We start from the raw sequence: 20238 nt of genomic DNA, 5'->3' as shown, positions 1-20238 counted from the left end.
GGGAAACATACCAGCAGGGATTTGAACCAGCAACCTCTTGCTCCCTAGGCAAGTTACTTCCCCGCTTTGCCATTAGGTGGCTCCTTTGTTGAAAAGCGGTATATAAATATTCGTTGTATTTGAGCAAGCAACGTAGTCAGGCTCCTCTGGAACGTATATAGCAGATATTTCCCACTTGCTGGCTGTACCAGCATCATTCTGTTGCTCTTACCAGTTTGGCAATTGCATTCCTCAGCATGGGCCAAACTATATCCAGTACTTAGTGGCGTTTGTTTGTTTGTTTGTTTGTTTGTTTATTCATATGCAGCTGTAAAAGAACAGTCTAGAGCAGAAGACTGGGGGTTGGGGGAACTCATTCTTAATGATCATAGGGGAAAAGGTACCTTTGGGGAACAAAAAGCTCTACTTTTGTTTTGAGAACATAGGAAACTGCCATATACTGAGTCAGACCATAGGTCCATATAGCTCAGTGTTGTCTACACAGACTGGCAGTGGCTTCTCCAAGATTGTAGGCAGGAATCTCAGCCCTATCTTGAGATGCCATGGAGGGAACTTGAGACCTTCTGCTCTTCCCAGAGCGGCTCCATCCCCTAAAGGGAATATCTTACAGTGCTCACACTTCTAGTCTCACATTCATATCCAACCAGGGGGGACCCTGCTTAGCTAAGGGGACAAGTCATGCTTGCTACCACAAGACCAGCTTCCACATCAGATGTGGAAGAAGAAGGTAGAAGAAGGGATATACAGCATTCAGAAACTTCAGCTGGTAAAACTAGGCAGCTAGGATCCTTGCTGTGGCATATGCCTGAGAGCATGCATCTCCTAGCTTGTCCCATCTCTGCTGGTTTCCAGTATGTTTCTAGATGCGCTTCAAGATCCTTATCACCTTGAAAATCCAAATGAGTTTGGGGCCAGGGTTTATGAAGGACCGCTGTTGTTCTTCCTGCTCAACTTTGGCCATCGTTGGAGGCCCTGCTTCATGTTTCTTCCATGTTCAGACATCTGTTGGGGATGCATGACTGGGTCTTTTTTAGTTGTGGCACCCAGTTAATGGGACTCCCTACTCAGGGATGCTCATTTGTCCACTTCATTGATGACATTTCAGCATCTTAAGACTTTTCAATTTCACTGTGCTTTTGTTTTGGTACAACTGTTTGTTCCCCTTAGTGATTTTTCTCATGATCTGTGTTGAGTCTCAGTTCCTTAGGTTTTTTTAGTTATTGTTTTTGATGACATTAAATAGATTTTTGTAAGCTGCCTTAGGGGCCCTGGGGAAGCAAAAGTTAGGGTATAAATATAATTAATACAAATAAAATAAATGTTGGTTCTTTAAAAAGTCCACTGGGCTATTGGTACCTACAATTTATCTTTTTAAAATAATCTCTGATGATGCCCTCTAGTAATTTAGAAGTCAACAAGACAGCACAAGGGGTGAATGAATAGCTAGCTCCTTTTGCTGGATAAGGCTTGCTACCAGTGACTAATTGTATAATAACTTTTTGCTTAGCCTTGCTATGTTTAGTTGATCAGTGTTTCCTATGGGAATTGGGATGTACTCCATGACTTTTTCCTTTTCTTCACTTCTAATTTTCTCCACATAAGTCTTCAATTTTGAATCTTGAATTGAAGACACATGCACAGTGACTTTGCATGGAAAAGATCAGTGACAAAAAAAATCTCATGACGTTTCCATACCATAATTATTCCCTGAATCAGTCTTGGGAGTCTTTGGGAGTTCTGGAAAAACCTGCAATAAAGCTGTTTGTGTTTATACCTAGAGTACTTACGGCTTAATTCCATCTTTTTTTAATGTACAGACAAATTGTTTCCAAAACAGGCAATTCTGTGTAACTATTTGCATTACTGCCTTTGTCTTTGTAGCCAGAGCAGCCTCTTGAAACTCAAACCTTTTGAAAGCAACAGGATTAAGTTGAAATCTAGCTGACTTTAAGAAAAGGGAGTGAGGGAGGGGAGGACAAAGTTCAAAGCACTGTAGTCCTGCAGGTTTTCATGTCTAACATTTGTGGTCTTCTCCATCTACAGTACTTACGTTACCAGTTTGTCCTAGAAGCAAGACAGTACCCTTACTTATTAAATATATCCATATTTACCTGAATAGAAGATGACTCCCTTAAAAAATTCAAATTTAATACAGGTTAAACCTGTAAGGAAGAGAACTCTGAATATAAGACAGCCCCTTGATTTCTAACATCAAAGAACTTGGAAAAAACCTAGTCTTGGATTCAGGGAAATATGGTATGTTTGCAATAGATAGCTTGTAAGGTACGAAAACTGGCAATCTGTTGTCAGCACCAGTGTTCCTTGTAACAGGGATTCCCAATTGTTGTTGACTACAACTCCCAGAATCCCCAGCTGCAATGGCCTTTGGCTGGGGATTGTTGTAGTCAACAACACCTGGGAATCCCTGTTACAGGGAACATTGGTCAGGACTACAGCTGGGTTCACATATTCAGACTGGTAGCATCAATTACACAGTGAGGGATGGCAGCTCTGTTGCCTCTTGCCAGTTTGATTCTTCATTTGGGGATTGTTGACTTGAACTGGCAAGACACAATGATTTATGGTGTGACCATGTTGTACTACTGATCTTTGGTGCAACTGGCTCTTCCACTTCTAAAACATGATTAAGTTATGAAGTGACAGCTGCACTGACCACTTTGCTCAATGCAATGTGTCAGCTCACCCTAAACACCAATCTGGATTTATGCCAATTGGATCTCAGAATCCTGAGAGCTGATGCCATCAAGAGAATCACATGGTGCAGTTCAAGTGGGAGGGTACCACTTCAGATTGTAGGTGGGGAATTTTTTTTTAGGTATGCTCCATTTTTTTAATTTAAAGAAAGCCTCCTTTGCACATAGAAGATTAGCTTGCCCAGGGGTCGGGGCCAGCTCCAGGTTTCAGGGGGACCCTTGGCAAACTGTTCTCCATTGGTCCCTTCTTATCTGAGTGGGCTCTTCTGGGAGCTCTGGACTCTCAGCAGCTCCCCAACAATACTGACTCCTGATTCTGGCCCTGTCAGCCGTAACACTAGGCTAAAATCTTGCTCCCTTAAAAGTGAATTTTCTGCTTTGAGGAAGATTTTGTTGTACATGGAAAAGCAGTGAAATATGCAATTTCCCACCTGCAATCAGAAACTCTATAACCAAGCAAGAACTGCATTGTTTGTTTGTTTGTTTTTAATTTGTGTAACTTTGCCCTGGCTGACAAGTAAGAGAAAATACAGGGAATGTTTGGAGCACCAAACCCAAAAGTAGCCTTTTGGACTAATGCAGGACTACACAGCTATCATAGATGGCTAGCAGATAGCTACTGAGTATGCAGTCTACTACTTTAAAGTTTGCACCTGACATGCAATGATTTGGTATTACTGCCAGAAGTTACAACAGTATTTCACTGCTGATCCTCCTGGGTTGCTAGAAAGAGACAAAATTGATGGTTCTAGGACAGAATAACTACAAGTGCCCCCTGTAAAGGACCTTCCTCCAGACCCCCTTAGTCTGTGCAAAGGGGTATGGGACAGTTACTACTTCACAGCCGTGGGGCAAAGTGGAGAATAACAATAATCCTTACAGAACTGAAAGTGTGGACATTGCAGCAGTACTGTTTGAAAAAGGAGATGTGAGGATATTTGGGTAATCCGAGTGTACATTAGAGCTTATTACCTCCTTAATAGCTTATATCTGATCAAATTTTTCTTCTTAAGATGCATATGTGTGGGATCCTTTTTTGCTCATGTGCTTGATCTATGCTTTTCCAAAACCCCGTAGTCATATTTCTGTTCCAATTAAACTGCCCCATGTTGAGGTTTCTTGAGATATGCAAAGCATTCCCTATAATTCACTGAGCCCTATTGGTGTGTTTGCGTTTAGGGAAAACTGCTACTGAATGTAACCTATGCCCTTCAATGATGTTCCAAGACCATATTGCCAGCAAATCAGTGCTTAATAAATTAATAAAGACAGGCAGCAAGCGCAGACGCGGAGCTGACCTCCTCCCCAGCATGGGCACCCCAGATGTTTCTGATAACTAAGTGTGCTTTGCTGTGAGAACACATGTGTGCAATATATAAAATTAAAACAATGGGAACCAAAATGGAAAAACAGTGCTCTTCCAATTCACCCATGGGAAGATGGCTTTTAAAAAAATAGCTGAATATGACAATTTTTCATTGGCAGGAAAACAAATGTTCATGGAATTGGAACCTGAATTAACAAGTGGCAAAATGGTGTGGGAGCCTGGAAGCTTACAATTTGGGCCCTTTAGGGACTCACAACCATTGTTTCTACTTTGCAACAATCTCAGGAGAAGCCATACAACATTATGATTTAACAAACTAGCACCTCATGGAAACTGGCCTTTCTCAGACTCTCATTGGATTTCTAGCTTATCCCTCTATTTGGCTGGAGTGGTACATATAAGTCTCTTCCGTTCACTTGGTGTCCAGTTGGGGATATTCTGTTTGAAGGCTTTGCCGTGGGACTCCTTTGACTTGACCATTCTAACCCTAACTCCATTCCCGTCTGCTAGGGCCTTGTATTCCTGCTTTGTCTACTGCCTCCTTGACGTCCTCTTCATTTTTAAGCGGTGGTAGCAGTTTGCTCCTTGAACTGACAACTACAGAATGGTTCCCCCCAAATTTGTCCAGGTTTCTAAGATAAAAATCCACACTATTCAAGCAGCATGAAGGCTGAAGGTTCTTTAGTACTAACTTTAGGAGCAGGCTCTCTTTGTGCAGAAGTGTGATTCTCTTCCCCCATAAGCACTTAAATCAAATTTAGACATTACTGCTGTAGTGTAGTCATGACTGCTAACCCCAAACCCCCATAGGGATGCTTCGTGTTATACCAGTAAGGTATGGATGCTTTGATCATGTAAATAAGCCTGGCTAGCATGCTTACTTCTCGTACCAGTGTATGGTATGAGGTGTGTTACTGGCATGTGTGGAAAGTGAATCAGGTGACCCATGAGTTGGGAGGCTTTATACAACAGCAGTGCAGCATGGAGCCAAATCACAAGCAAGTGCTTTTTCGATTACTACCATGCCACACCAGCATTAATTTAAAACTGATTACATCATCACTTGTTTTGTGACAACAACCTTGCTGCTGCTGCTGCTTCTTTCTTTGTGTCTGAGGATTGAAATGAGTTGAAAGAGAATCAGCACCGTCAAGGGCTCTTGGTTCAATTTTCTTTGTTTGTACACTACATGATCATAGTCGGTTCCTTGTGAGGGGCCTTAGGGCTGTTCTTTTGCTTGTGGTCCTCAGTGGGTTTATGATTGCTCAATATTCCCTGTTACCATTCTGCAACCCCTTTCTACAGAGCAAGAGAAAAGGTGAGTGGCACATGTCGAGTAAGAGGTATCACTAATGTCACGTGGGTGGTTGGGCCATCAAAGCAGTCTTTTTCCTTCTGTATACACACCTATGGAGGTACAACCCCACAACTCTTTTTACATAAATACTTTTCCACTGCTGCATGGCGACAGGTGGGCTTTCCCTCTCCCTTGCCTCTCCCTCTTCTTTCCCACTCAAGCAAGCAACATGGTCAGAGGGTACCTGGAAAATATCCTAAAGGGAAGAAATATCCAAAAAGAAAAAAGATCCAGTTATGCCCCGCCGCCACCTCCAAGAAATCTCAAGCAATGCTTTAAATTCCTTAAATTTGAGATGTAATCTAAACTTCCAAAGGAGCAAAAGCTGGATGCAGTGTGTGGTAACTGAGCAGCCCTGTTCATCCTTACTAGGCTACCTGCGTGTAATTCTAAAGATCAGAGGAGAGTCCTCACTGAGCAATGATAGAAACAATCGGCTTATATAGAGTATTTTTACTTCATTGGAATGTGGTTCTGCTTGCTGAAAATCTATCCTTTGCATGGAGTCAGGCATAATCCTATGCCTACTTTGCCCTTGCAGTAAAAATACGCTTAATAGCAATTTCGGGGGGTGGGGGGGAGAATCTATTTAAAGCTGGTTGAGCAGAATATCTGCTTATAGATGGAAACTATAAGTGAATAATGTTAATGGAGCTCTGTTTTTGTAAAATGCATGGGACAACTAATAGAATCTAGCTACTTTAAAAATGGATGATTGAATTACATTTAAGAGACTACCTAATTTATGACCTTTAAAAATAGTTTTTAGAGCTGTCTGCTTGATGGGGATTGTAAAGCCCAGGGTTCGTTCTTCCAAAAATTTTTTTAGCAGTCTCCTCTCGCAGTCTGCATTCCATGTAATGCACCCTTTGTGTTACTTTATATTAAAGTTATGTGCTGCTGCCCACATTGAGACCAGTTTTATTTGAAAGATGTGCTGTCTTGAGGGGTGAGGGGAAATAGGAAATTGTTTCACCACCTATTTTGCTCCAGCATTGCCTGTTTTGTGTTTGCTTTGTTTTGAATTTAACCACCCACACAGAGCCCTATTCATCCTCTCCTGTGTGTAGCCTTGTAGCAACGTCTTTGAAAACATTCTGTGAACTGGGGTCCGAAAGAAGAACAGATCATTGGATATGTGTTTGTGAAGGACTTCCTGTTATCAACAATGGCCGAGCACCTGCCATAGAAGCCGTGCACTTGGTTATGGTGGTGGATGTGGATCCTTAGAGGGATCACCCCATGTGTGCAGAACTGGAGGGGCTGGATTGTGCTATACAGTATTTGAAGGCTGAGCACTTCCTGTGTCTGTCTGTCGACTCTGAAACTATCCATTGTGTAGCCATTTATTTAGATGGAAATAGTTTTGATGTAACTTGATTAACTGAGCTGGATAAGGATTGGTGCAAGTGCTAAAAGAAGGTATAGGAACAGAAGGTGCTAAATTGAATGAATCCCCTGCTCTGTCAACTCAGATGAGTCTCTTGCCCTCTTCGATGCCCTCTGCCCACATGTTGACACAATGCTTCTTGAATATGCTTTCTTTGAAGTATGGCCGACTCATAGAGTTCTGGTGAGTTTGCACTAACTGCAGAATATAAGAAACTTGAATTGTGATTCCCTTCTGTAGGCACCATCAACCAGAGATAGCAGAGGCCAAATATTTTGTAATTTATACTGTAGAAAACCTTCTTTAGTAAAAGAGTTGTGAGGAAGACTTCCAGTGTTATAGAGTACTTTCAAGTCAGTAGTGGTCAACTCCTTCTTCCTCCCTCAAAAAACTCAGTGATAATGCATTTACTACTCTGTGCATGTTTGATTGAGTTAGATGTTGCATTGAATATTTACTTGCACTTGTTAAAACTTACAGTGGTACAGGATCAGGGCTTTTCATCCTGCCTGGCATAATCTTGCAAGGTATCTTCCTTTTTCTAGCATAGACCTAATTTTCAGTTTTACATACCTAAATGAAAAACGCATTATTGTTTGGGTCATATAGTGGCTTTAAACCATCCCTTGAAAGTAGCCATCATGCTCTTTGGTAGAGATTACTATGACATTAATTCCCTTAAACATATCTGCCATCTCAATTCTATGGATTTGAATACACTGAAGTAGCACAAGTGATGATAAATTGTGGGATTTGTTGCCATAAAAGGTGGTATGGCCACAAGCTGAGATGACTTTAAGAATGATTAGTCTGGTGTATGGAGGGGTAGGGCTGTCAGTGGCTGTTTGTCCTGGTAGACCAAAACAAAACCTCTGTGTTCAGTCGTCATGATCATCACATTTTGGGGACAAGGAACAGCTGTCTCCATCATGCCCTGCTTGTGAGTTTCCCAGGGCATCTGGCTGGCAGAGAGAATGTTGGGCTATACTGACCTTTGGTCTGATTAATCAAGGCAATTCTTTTTGTGCTTATGACTAGCTCTACTTCAGTTGTAACAACCTACAACTGGCAAGCAGAGCAGAGCTTCCTGGTGCTTCCCTGCTTACTCAAAACCTCTTGTTTGGTGTGCATTTTGGGAAGCCATACTTAGGGATGGAAATTCAAAGGGTATTTCAGGGTTGCTCCCAGGGAGAAATAAAAATTCAGACTATTTGGTGGGGGGGGGGCAAGGCGGTGCCCCCAAGAAGAAATTTTGGAGAACATTTTTATATGGTTTTCCCATATCTGTAACAGTAATTGTATCTTCTGCTGAAGGGCAGAAGAGGTTCAGGTGTAGGCATTCAGGGCACAGAAAATCAAAACACATGAATACAGCCCAAATGAGAATACAAAATCTCATGTTTCAGCAATGTTGTGGTCTAATAAGCCAAACCAATTAGAGCCTAAGAATTAAAACTAAAGATGACATTTTGTCTTTAACATTCCATGAATCATACAGAAGCACATATCCAATTAGCCTTAACTTTAAATTTTCTGACTGGGTGTCAGACATTACAAGCATATTCTGAGTGTAGATTTTATGTCTGATTGATCCAGCAGTGGCAGTCTGGCCCTGTTTGGCACATCCGATAAAGAAGACAGAAACAAGGTCTGCCTTCAGCAGCATACAAAGTTTGACCAAGTTCAGTAATGAAGAAAACCTCTCAAGTAGTGAGGGTTCGCTCTATAAGCTACTTGCAGTTCACATCTGATTATGCTGTAAATCTTCTTGATATTTCCAGTTATCCTCTTTGCATTTCCTTTGCTCAGGTCCAGAAATGTGATATATTAATCCATAGCAAATGGAACAATATTGTTTGCCCCGGAATATGGTGTCGTGTTATATTGCTGAATTTGCCTAGAGTACAGATGGCTGGTATTGTTTGCACTAATTACAATAAAGTTTCCCTTTGATCTGATAAAAAGCATGTTCTGAATAACAACTGTTCTGATTGGAAGCTGTTACTTTATTGGGGGAAAGAGGATTTTTGTTGTATGTGTTGACATGTTCTAGGGAGCGAATGAAGTCTAAAAACTTTCCCCATAGCACCCTATGTACACACCCCATGTTGCAGCACATGTATACCTGCTTCAGTTAAAATCCAGGCACCAACCAACAGTTGAGACATGATTAGGGCTCTTCACTGGACCCCTAAATGCCATCTTTTTGTCCCAGCAAATCTAAAACTGAATGACTGTCTTCATTCCACCCAACTTTAAATAGCAGTCTTTTCCGCTGCATGGTGAAAATCACAATGGGTAGGACTATGAGTGCTAAATATAGACTTTGGGTGAACTGATATTGCATGCAAATAATACCTCTGTGAGAATGTTCAGTGGATGGGTTTGATCTGTTAAAACTGAGAAATCCATAGGACCACTATAACCTTTTAAAGTAATACATAGCATGCAATAAAGTTGGCATTGTAGGAACAGCAGAGATCAGAAACTGTAGAGTAAACCTCTATAAATATCACATTTTTCTCCAAAGGAATGATAATTTTTCCTTTACTTGGTTGCTTGCAACACCTTTTGGAATCATGTCTGCTTCCTTTTCCCCTCCAGTCTGAAAGAAAGAGATTGATTATTGATATTGTGATGGTTTACACCGAGCTTGGCCTAGACTCAGTGAGAAGCATCACCATCAGAAACTAGGTACTATGTTTTTGGCATATGTTTCCTTAATAACCTCACAAAGAGACAAGATCTTACTTAAGAACAAGTCTTTATTTCAGAACTCACTATAATTCGAGCTGAAAGCCACAAGAACAGTTATCTCAACTTGCATGAGGGACCAGATATGCTTCTGTACAAAGATCCATGCAAGAACCACATACCGCCTAATACAATGATTTTCATAATTTTTAATGACAATAGTTGTGTACTGTTTTCTGATTGGATCTTTACATGTTTACGCCCATTTCATGATCAGCCTCCCAAGAATGTATGTGCCACTTCAGTGTACCAGATGTTTGCAGTTACTTGTTTACTGCCTTTTTGCCTCCATATTGAAATGTTCAATTACCCAACTACCTGGAATTGGAGTAGTCGGGTTAATTTGAGTGTTAATTTTCACTTAACAGCTCCTAACTGCAGAATAGTTCTGGGCAAAAGCAGAACCACCCACACCCACCCCACCCCCAGCATCTGATAGCACTAGAGCAAGCCTGCCTAAACTTTGGTTAAGCTAGCAATTCTCAAACCAATAGCTATTGTCAAAATGCTTTCCAATAATCAGAAATTACATACTGAATCTCCAACAAGTTTGTAGGGCTTATTTTTCTATGGTGCACTTCTGTTATCTCTGGTCAAGATAGGCCTTGTAGATTTTTTTTAATGCTTCAAAAACTGGAAGAAGCAATCAAGCAGGGGGCCAGAGGCAGGGCAGGCTGAGAGAAGGCAGGATAAGGCAAGAAGAGGCAAAGCAAGGGAGTCTGAATCCCCACTCTGAATTACTCAGGTTGCTTGCCTGATGGAGACGAGGGCTTCCTAGGTCCAAGGGGCCAACTGACTGCCTCCAGGCTGGGTTCGGCTGACTAGAGCCAGAAGGTGCCTTGTCTCTATGCGGCTTTTTTGACCTGGCTTTGGAAGAACCAGGGCATGCAATGGTGGTCCAAGACATTTTGCTGCCTGAGCCAAAGGACAATATGATGCTTCCACCAACATCCGTGAGTGGGTGCTTTCAGGCCATGCTGCTGAGGCAGCAGTGGCAACACATGAGCACTCTCAGTCTGTGCTGCTATGCCAGGCAGTGGTGGCTGATGTCGAGGAGGGGAGAGAAGGAGGAAGAGATGCATCCCAGCAGGGCTAGGAGTGGAAAATGAAAAGTATGTCCCATGGGATGACATGGGCACCTGTGTCGGGTGACAGCTGGGGCACCCATGTGGTGAGGCCCATGGTAATGATGCTTGCTAGCCAATATGCTCCTCCTCATAACTGCACCGGAGATAACCACTTCACCCTGCCTCGTGGAAGGGCCACCCCTGAGGGAATGGGTGGCATTAGGAGTTACACACCAGAGACTGGGCACTGGGAAACAACTCCCGTAGTACCTTATAGAAACCTGTTTGACCAGAGACTAAAGTAGAGCAAAGGCAATGATGACTTCAGGCAATGCCGACTCTGCTATGCTCCTTCCTTCCTTCTTCCTTCCAACATCCCCTCACCCGGCATCTCCGTCTCTAACCTTACTGGTGGAGGAAAACTAGAATTGAAGTCCACAGAGTGGACTTGCTCACAGCTCACGTGCACAATACTCTGTGTCATTTCAAAAGAGAACTGTCTCTTGGAAAACATGTTGTTATTATAGTTTTAGACATTAAACTAAATTAGGAGAGCTCAGAACACCAGTAGTTTACATTTCTGTGAGTAATGACTGTATGGAAGCTTCTGTCTCTCTTTGTCTTTGTATGGTCACATTCAGGCTTGGACTAGCGGGTGACTGGCCCTTGTGTGCTTGGCTTTGTTTGGTTTTTTTGCGCAATAGCCTGGTGGTGGCCTGAGCCAGATTGGGATCATGGCAAAAGGGTAAAAGCCATCCTTCCTCCTGACACGATACCAGCCTGGATCCTCTCGCAGCTGCTCTTTAGCATGAAACCTGCTCTCCTAAGTATGCAGAGGCCAATCACATGCTTCAATAGTGTCTTGTTTGACTCTCAGTCTGACTAGAGAATGGAGGGGAGTCACTAACATTGGAAACAAGTATTCTGACATAGAATATCTGGCAACCTAACAGGGCATCCACCAATGGAAACATGTGGGAGACCTGCTGCTAATCTTAGGACTGGGCATCTGTTTAAGAAGTTCCAATTATGGCCCTGAATGTTATTTGAATTCTATTTTTTTTAAAAATGTAATTATAACTGCAAGTACATTTGAGATCTGAAGCTGACAATAGGGACACAGAAAGGGGCATGGCAAAAATAGCATAATTGAAACTTTATTAGTGATTAGAAAAAGAGGAGTGCCCAGTGAGATGTATGCAAATTATTTGCATTTGAGATAAGAAGGCATTTGTTTTGCTGCTGTACAGATTACAGAACTTTTCTTGTCTTCCTTCAGTGGCTGTTGCAAAAAGCTTTTTTGTTTGTTGCGTTTTGGTCACGGCTGTGGGTATATCTTTCCCATGGTTCTTCATTTTTAATAGCTACATTCTACCCTTTGCTTCCCCTCCCTCCTCCCCATTGTTTTGGAAACACGTGAAAACTTCTAATGATTGGAATAACATCAGTTGTATCAAGCAACTCATTTTGTTTTGTTTCTCTTGAGCTTTGGATCTTAACATGTGTTGGTAGCTCAGTCACAATCGCTCAGAGGGATAATTCTCAACTAGTCAGTTTGGGGAATAAGGGCAATCATGTCCATGTTTGCAGGATTCAACCAAATGTGTGCCTAATAAACCCAAGTGGTATGATTTGTGAATCAGTTAAAGCTGTGGTAATGTCTGACAGGTTTACAGGACTGTGTGAAGCCTGTAATGACTTTTCTCACAGCCTTTTGCCTCTCCCTTTCTCCTGCTCCCAGCCTTGAAGTTTCCTCCCAACTTATCTTTATCCCCTCCCTCTCCCTGCTTATCCTTTCCCGTTGGCAGCACCAGTAGTGCTGACAATGATTTAAATCAGCCCTGCATATGGAACTCTTCTTGGTTAGTGAACGCTGTTTAGCAGCCAAAGTATGGAAAGGAGGACTCAGACGGTCCTTCCCTGGCTGGACCATGTTCAAAGAGGAAGTGGGCTCCTGTACCGGGGTTTAAAAAATATCAATAAAAAAGCAACTGCTGACATCCCCCCTTCTCCACAACTAATAAGGGTGCAGGAGCCTTTCCCTTATTGTAATATTCAGCATCAACTACTTGTAATGCTCAGTTGTTGCCTTTTGTTGTTGTTGGTTGTTTGGGCAACACATCCACAAACAGATCATGAGGATGTCATTCTACCAGCGTCTGCAGATTTTCTTTCAATGAATACTTCTTGATTTGGTTGAAACTTTGCAATTTATTCTGCTGCGATTGGCTCTGTGAATGGCACACTGCTCTCTTCCGATTGGGTGTGTTGTGTAGCTATCAAATGCTGTGTAAAGAGCAAGTTGAATGACAACTTGAGTATACAGTTCAAAATTTCTGCTGTGTCGGTCAGTTAGTCATCCAATTAGGAGTACAAACAATAGCACATAACTCTTAGAAGCACAGCACAAATTCTGAATTGTATATTCATATTTGTGTGTGTGTGTATGTGTATACACACACACACACTCACACACAAACACATTTTGATCCATTCTGTCAAGCCTTCTTGTTTTTTGTTCCTTGACTGGATGGCTCATATAATTAACTAAGATTGTGAACTGCAAATTGCTGTGGAATAATCAGTTTGAAATCTGAATTCAGCAAATGTTCAAGCATATGACCATAAAATCCATTACAAAGAAGGAAAGCTCACAGACTGTAGTCTACAAGTTAGCAAAAGGTCCTTTCACTGCCCTAGATTGGCCTTAAATAAAGTTTTTTGCCTTATTTTTGAGTCTTGAAAGCTGACAAGTTCAGGCAATGTAGTAACACTTCATATGGTGAATTTGCTCCTTCATTTTCTGAAGTTGATTTATGGCTTCATCTGACCCAGCACACACCCATTTGTGTTCACAGCATTGTCAGTATATTGCCCTAATTGTACATCTCGGTCAGGATGTACAATTCATATCACTCTGAGGGCCACTTTTGCTTTTTGATGGATTCTGCAGTGCCACACCATTTCAGTAGCCTTTTTGGTCAGATTTTTAACCTATTTGCCTTTTGTCGACACTTGATTAGTCTCTCTAATTCTATCTGTACCCAATGACACCCTCTTTCTTCTCTGCACTTCTACAGGTCTCTCTGCATCTTGTATCTGTTCTCCCCCCTCTGTGTCCTCTTTCCAACGATTACTCTCTTCCTACTCCTCAGTCCCTTTCCACCTACTCACTCTTCCTTTTCTCTTTGAACCACCACAGTTGCCTCCCTCCAACACATATGTTATCTCTTTTTCTTCTGTCTTTTCCCACCTCACAGGTGATATGTTTCCCCATTTTCTTTGTTCATTCTCTCTTTGCTCTGTTTCTTCTCTTGCAATCTCTAGTCCTCCGTATTGAGCTCTGCAAAAATTATAAACTTGGAAGCTGGGCAGAGAAAGTCAGTGGAATGTCAGGAAGAAAGCTCAGGAACTGGACTTGGGTGGGTTCACACAACATGCCCCCAGGAGCGTGCACTCACTGGTAACTGGAGGCTCCCTCCTTCCTAACTTCTGGAGGATATTGTAAAGCCACCCAAAGTGTTTGCTCCCCTAGCAGTTCTTGCATTAAGGACTTATCCAAATGTTACAGGGCAGCAAATCCAAATTTCAGAGACCTAAAGTCAGTCTAGTTTGTATGGTGCATGTGATTCCAAAAATGCATTTGTCTTATCCACACACAACATTTTTAGATGTAATGTGAGAATTGCCCTGAGGGAGTCTTTGGTGTGGGGCGGACAGGTTGTATAGGTTGCTGCTAACTGAGCAAAGAGGTACCTTTTTGAAGTGGCGATTCTCTTTATTGAGCAGAGAGCAACTAGCCCTATCCATCTCCAGCACAGCATCCATCCAGTGGCTGTGCTGGTGTCTGCTGTATGTTACTTCTTAGATTGTGTGTCCTTTGGAGACAGGGGTCCATCTTTATTTTTATTTATCTATGTAAACTGCTTTTGGAACTTGAAAAGCGGTGTATAGTTATTCGTCGCTGTCATCATACTGGTTGTAAAACTGGCACCAACTGCATTACATACCTCTGAATCCAGGGAGAGGAGAAGGAATGCAGATGACATTCTCCCATCCCTATTGGGAGAATCACAGATATTTTGACAAAGAGGTGGGCAAGCACCTCAACCAGTGCCAATAGCTGGAGAAGGGATTCCCATATGTTGTTCAGACATGATGTAGATGTAGCAAAGCAAATACTTAGGGCCAGAAGTATTCCTGGTCCTCTGCCCCGTGGAACCCATCATTGTGCTTTGTATTCACTGCCATAGTGAAACCTTTGGAAAATCATGTGCTATGAGAATGGTTACTAGCACAATGGAACCGATGCCTATTTAGTTCATTGCTATTTTTTTTTCACTAACATGTTACTCAGCATAATAATAATCCTGTTTTTGCAGATGGGAAATTATTGGAGGAGAGGTTAAGCAGCCCGTTCTAAGTTCTTGTCTGAGCCAGGAGTTTCACTGATGACATCTGGCCTCCTGATAATGTGTACAGACTGCTAAGATCTCAACTTTCTATATGCTGCTGGTAAGAAAACAGTGTGTTGTGTTTCACTTGAAAATGCGTAAATGAAAATCTATTCCTGGAGACACAAATGCTCGTTCCTCTGAAGGAAAGCAATACTAGACTGCGAAAGAGTGCTCATAACTTAGGTAGGAAAGAACCAACTCTCTGATGCTGCTGCTGTCCTGAGTAGCTTGCAAGTAACAGACACAAAATGTGGCCCTTTTCTGCTCAAGCCATCCAGGAAAAATAATACGAGTCAAACACTGAGGTTCATATGCTATAAGAAAAGAAAATGCCTTGTAAACATTTCCTTTGGAAACATCCATATTCTGTGGATCATAGAATGCTGTGGAAACCTTAAGAAAACCAAGATATTTTAGGTAGTGTTAAATGCAGCTCAGTGGATCAATAATAATAATAATAATAATAATAATTAATATTAATAATAATAATATGATTTCTATACCGCCCTTCCAAAAATGGCTCAGGGCGGTTTACACAGAGAAATAATAAATGAAGATGGATCCCTGTCCCCAAAGGGCTCACAATCTAAAAGAAACACGATAGACACCAGCAACAGTCACTGGAGGTACTGTGCTGGGGGTGGATAGGGCCAGTTACTCTCCCCCTGCTCAATAAAGAGAATCACCACGGTATAAGGTGCCTCTTTGCCCAGTTAGCAGGGGACACCTAATCCAACTAATCCAAATTGCACCTAATCCAACAGAAGATTATTTTCAGGGCCTATTGGACCTCTCTACATCTTAAGTAATTAAAAATGGCCTCAAATAGTAACTGCTGGAGATGCAATAATCCTCACGCCAATTTAACACATACATTCTGGGACTGTCCTATAATGCAAGGCTTCTAAAGTAAAGGTAAAGTGTGCTATCAAGTCAATTTCGACTCCTGGCACCCACAAAGCCCTATAATTTTCTTTGGTAGAATACAGGAGGGGTTTACCATTGCCTCCTCCCTCAAAGTATGAGATGACACCTTTCAGCATCTTCCTATATCGCTGCTGCCTGATATAGTACCAGTGGAGATTTGAACCGGCAACCTTCTGCTTGTTAGTCAAGCATTTCCCCGCTCTGCCACTTAAGGTAACCTTTTGCAAGGAGGGAGTTTATTACGTGAATTAACCTAGTGATGGATACATCTCTTGCACTGAAGGATCTGCATGTAGACTGGGGACTAAAATCCAGTTCTAGACAATGGCTATGGAGGAGCTTACTGGTAGCCAAGAGATTAATATTGAGGCAATTGAAATGTCCCATTTCCCCTAGGAGTGAGGATTGGGTGCATGACCTACTTGATTTAGTGGCACATGAAAAATGGCCCTCATAAAAGTAAATAAATCGGATAAATGGTCAGAAATCTGGGAGAAATTCCTTGAACTATTCTTAGAATAAAACCCCCTCTGATATATCCACGTGCAACGGTGAGTATCCCTTCTCTTCTTCTCTCCCTCCCTTTCTGCTCTCCTTCTGCCTCTTTCTCTTTCCATCTCTGCTTTCTTTTCTCACCTCCTCCCAACCAGCGCTCAGTGGGGAAGGTAAGGTTGGGCAGGGCGATGGAGGGGTGGGGTGGACTGGGAAAGATTTTTGTAAAATATAAAATGTCAAAAAAAAATTAAATTAAAAAAAGAAAACCACTGAAAAAAACTTAAAAATAGAAGTTGTGGCATTAGTTGTGCTGCTAAGCATCAAAGCAGAGCAATCCAACTTTCAGGTAAATGTGTGCAACGTTCTTGCAAATAAAATTATGTCTATTTAAGTAAGATCAGTGTCTGTGAATAAATCAGTTTATTTGTATGCCATCTTTCCACAGAAATGTGCCTAAGGCCGAGCACAACAAATTGACAACACAATTTGTCAGAATCATAAGGATCAATATATCAAAACAATGCATACCAAGAACATTTCAATAGTATGTCAATAAACATAGACACAATTCAATAAGTCAGTTCAAAAACGTTTTAATACAAACAGTTCAATGTTAAAAACTGTCTGCTAACAATTCATACTAATTCAGCCGAACACAAGAGCAGCAGCTTAACAATACTATCTAAACCAAAGTAAAAGGCAATGGTGGGAATAAGAAATCTAACACAAAAATGGCCCAAGTTAGCCCCAGCAGCTGACAAAGTCAGATTAAACCATACCAGCTACTCCTATAATAGAGAAACAGCTGATCTACCCCAAGTTCTACAGCCTCCCATCTTGTCTCACCAGGATTTCAATACTGTTGTATAGCAAACACCTTAAACTGACAAGAATCTCTGCTTAAACCTACCCACCGGCTGTGCAGAGAGACCCTGTTCTCACCGGTACCCCGCATCCTTAGCCAAGACTGGGGATCTTCATGGCAGCCCAAAGGGTGATCCTGATTGGTGTCTAGAGGCAGGCAAGCCTTGAACATGCTGTTAAGCCAGTAAACTACTAAGCAAACACAACCAATAGGCAGACGGGCAAGGATTCAAGCAGCCAGGTGCCCAGACCAGGGCCAGAGTTGGAGGCTTTTTAGGGCCAGCTATTGGTTGCTGGTATCACCTGACTCATATTGAGCTGGTAGCTGTCCAAGAGCCTTTTAGCCATCTGCAGTGGTGCTGAGTAAGCACAGCAGTGGACAAGCAAGCAGCTCCCTCTTCAGGCATGGCCACAGTGGTTCCGAGAGTAAGATGTCTGGATCCAGCTGCTAGATCAAGACATCTAGGCCTAGGAATTCTGACCCCTTACATCTGTGCGACTGAAACTTGCGTAGCATCCCAGTTCTAAATCTTTGAGCTAGTACGTCATGCTTTGTGATTTTTGCACAGGTACAGCAGCTGGTTCACCCAAACGTTGTCTGTGTCTGTTTCCTTGCATCCTTGATCGGTCTTTGGATTGGGCCATTAGATAATCAGTTTTTCTGCCTGAACTTCTTTAGGCATCACATTTTCTTTTAGCAATTCCCTGTGCAAAAGTTAAAGTGTGCCATGTGGCTTCCCCTTGGACTTCAGAATCACTGGACAGTTCCTCAGGATTTTGAAATTAATATTCCTTTAGAGTCAAATGAAGACTTGCAAAGTGAGACTGGCAGTTGTGTATCCCCTCCTGCCCCCTTGGTCTGCAATTTCTGTCTATACTTAACCATTTATATATAGATTATAAAGAAGGATGCAGCAGCTTCAGTTTTGTGATGGCAGCACAGGTATACCGTCGCAAAAGAACTGACTGTAATTGCTAAAATGACACCTTTTGCAAAACATTAATCTTTGTGCAAATGGTTCTCCTTTCAACAGGCTGCATCTTTTTTTAAAAAGATCTTTTCTCTGCTGTTCTCCTCCTTCTGTTGAGAAACTTTTAAAAAAGGATATATTCTGTGTGTCCTGTGCTGTTCTCCTCCTTCTGTTTGAGCCATGTCGGGACAATGTGAGTGAAAAGGGAAGAAAAATCCAACCATTTAAGCCTTGCTCTTTGTTTTTTCTTGCTGTGACCCCAGCAATCTCTTTAGCAAGCCATGGTTCAGTAAACTGGCACACAGCAGCAGCAGCTCTGCAGTGGAAAAATCATAAACCAGATGGAAGCTTTACATTTTTGTTTAGTTTTTAAGAGCAGTTTTTATAACATCGCTTAAAATCATTCTGATGCATCATACTGTTTACACTTAAGACTTTGTAGCTAAGATGTTTACACTGCAGAGAATGTTTTAAGATATTTTATAGTTATGATATTTAGATAATTGGCAAGAAAAAAGATAGTTTGTTGAGATTACAGTGATGTTGGTAACCGTGAAGTAACTTATGAGACTCAATAAATATGTCCAGTTTGGTGGAAAGTACAAACTCAGTTAAAACAAAACAACACAAGAGGGAATGTCTTTTTAGTGAAATCATTTCCTTTTCTTAATCAAAAGATGACAACCACAGCCTTAGAACTCCCATCTGCAACACACCACCCCATGGATCTGTGTATCTACTGCGGGTTTTTCTTTTTCTTTTAAATATTGATACAGTTAAATCAGTTGCTTATAGTGTTAAAAAAATCTGCATGTGAATTGTGTGCAGAAATGGACAAAGTTCATTCTCTGTGGAATACCTAAAGTGATCAAAAGTCAGTCCCGCATAACTTCTGTTTAAGTACTTCATTTTCATATGAATGCCTCGTCGATGTTTTAATGAAGAATGTGTTTCTTCCGAGCATCTGGTTTTTGGAACATTTTTTTTAAAATGCATTAATCAAAAACAATAACTTCTTTTAACTTTTGTAAAGTGCTCAGAAGAGAAGTATGAAATAATCTGTGTGTGGGCTTCAAATCTTGGGAATGCAAACATTTCACAATAAACATGTGTAAATGAAAGTACTTGGCCAGATACGCTGAGAGATAGTACATGTTGGGTTAATTAATGCATACTCCATTAAAATAAACCTCGCTTTCAAGATCTGACCAATAAAAATCATTAGTATATTTGGATCAGATGTGCTGATGGATGATTTTTATGTATATGTTAAACTTTTGCAGAAAGGATTGTCCTTGAAAAACCTAAAACCAGATTTCAAATTAAAGTCAAAATCTTCCATTACCTCTCTGTCCTCATTGTGTTTCCAATATAGTGATATGATGAATTATTCCAGTTTTATCTGCTATACCTGCAATTGATTTACTATTGATAGTCTTAAATTTATCACTTTAAATGTGCAAATCATGGTTCAGCTGCCAGAGTTATGTAGTTTCAAAGACATTGTTCTCCTCTAGAATGTAGTATCTGATTTTAGCCACAATCAAATTATGCCACTGCTTTATTTTTAATAAAAAATTGTTTATCTTTCCTGATCTTGAACAGAACCATTTTAGTAGTAATCTTATGTTTAAAAAAATTGTACCATGCTGCTTGTGAAATCGTCCATGTAACTGAGCATTTATTTTGTTTACATGGTTTTTTTCCCCCTGTTGGCATCTAATTAATTTGGTTTTAACTGATCTTTTTAAAAATAGAGGATTCAGTTTGCATACCCCACAATATCCACCCCATTATCTGGAATGAACCGAAAGGTATCAAGGTTGTCAGGAGTGTCTGAACACATATATTCAAATTTAAATCCCATGTGGTTTTGCTTCTTAGTAAGTGCCAGGCTCCTTGCTTTTAATAGCTG

At 41.3% G+C, this 20238-nt stretch overlaps 1 protein-coding gene across 40 annotated transcripts in view; it reads left to right on the top strand.

Annotated features, from left to right (window-relative positions):
- Positions 1–20238, top strand: part of ZNF536 (zinc finger protein 536) — a 658276-nt gene that overhangs the window by 253828 nt on the left and 384210 nt on the right. For 36 of the 40 annotated variants that reach the window (XM_053270773.1, XM_053270751.1, XM_053270753.1 and 33 more), the window contains one exon: positions 14992–15124. The exons of the other annotated variants lie outside the window; for them this stretch is intronic. The gene's annotated coding sequence lies outside the window, so the exon portion shown is untranslated. The remainder of the gene's footprint in view (positions 1–14991; positions 15125–20238) is intronic. 40 annotated transcript variants of the gene reach the window in all.

This window comes from Hemicordylus capensis, chromosome 9, assembly GCF_027244095.1.
Source record: "Hemicordylus capensis ecotype Gifberg chromosome 9, rHemCap1.1.pri, whole genome shotgun sequence".
Taxonomy (NCBI): Eukaryota; Metazoa; Chordata; class Lepidosauria; order Squamata; family Cordylidae; genus Hemicordylus; species Hemicordylus capensis.
This window is presented reverse-complemented; position numbering and strand designations above follow the sequence as displayed.